At 43.1% G+C, this 1,009-nt stretch overlaps 1 non-coding gene across 1 annotated transcript; it reads right to left on the bottom strand.

The window, feature by feature from the left end:
* Positions 1 to 426: 426 nt before the first annotated feature.
* On the bottom strand, positions 427 to 639 carry LOC112818001 (small nucleolar RNA U3). The gene has a single exon (XR_003206504.1). It is a non-coding gene; the product is annotated as a small nucleolar RNA U3 (small nucleolar RNA).
* Positions 640 to 1,009: the final 370 nt, after the last annotated feature.

The following is a 1,009-nucleotide window of genomic DNA, read 5'->3' as shown; positions in this document are numbered from 1 at the left end:
ATTCATCATAGCTTTATTCCCCATGGCCAAACCCAGGAAACTGCATACATGGCCATGAATAGGTGAATGTACAGACTAAATATATCCATACAGAGGAATACTCCTTAGCAATGAAAAATTCTGAACTGGTGATCCATTAGTAATATGGATAGATATAAGAATCCTTAGGCTGCAGGAAGGAATGTAGGCATAAAAGAGTTCCATTTCCATAACGTGGTTAAAAATGCAAGCCGACTTTGATGCCAGTGGTTGCCTGGGGCTGAGGGTGAAGGCAGTGGGAGACTTCAATGGAACCACCCAAGGGAAGCTGTGAGGTAGAAGAAATGCCCTGTGTCCTGAATGGAGCAGTAGTTTCAATTGTATGTACATCTGTGAAAATGCATTTAGTTGTACAGTTTATCTTTTTTAATTTTTATTTGTTGAGAAAGCACTCACACTGCGTCCTCTCTCTCTTACCCTCCAAAGGAGGAGAAGAACGATCATCAGTGGCAATGGGCAGCTGTGGAAACAACACCTAAAACCACGTTCATGCTCAGGAGAGAACAACGTGCCTCCTCCTTGAGGTTTCAGGTCCTCTACACGTTCAGAGAAAATTCTCTAGTAACAAACTGTAGAAATGAACTGGAGGGTATTATGCTAAGTGAAATTAAGTCAATCAGAGAAAGACATGGATCCTATGACCTCACTGATAAGAGGAATTCTTAATCTCAGGAAACAAAGTGAGGGTTGCTGGAGTGGTGGGAGTGGGAGGGATGGGATGCCTGGGTTATGGGCATTGGGGAGGGTATGTGCCATGTTGAGCACTGTGAATTGTGTAAGACTGATGAATCACAGACCTGTACCTCTGAAACAAATTATATAGTATATGTTTAAAAAAAAGAGAGAGAGAGAGAGAAGCTAGTAGGAAGGGAAAAATGAAGGGGAGGTAATCGGAGGGGGAGATAAACCATGAGAGAAGATGGACTCTGAGAAACAAACTGAGGGTTCTAGAGGGGAGGGGTGGAGGGAT

This window comes from Callorhinus ursinus, unplaced genomic scaffold, assembly GCF_003265705.2.
Source record: "Callorhinus ursinus isolate GAN/ISIS: 27379988/994484 unplaced genomic scaffold, GSC_fseal_2.0 scaffold3175, whole genome shotgun sequence".
NCBI lineage: Eukaryota > Metazoa > Chordata > Mammalia > Carnivora > Otariidae > Callorhinus > Callorhinus ursinus.
This window is presented reverse-complemented; position numbering and strand designations above follow the sequence as displayed.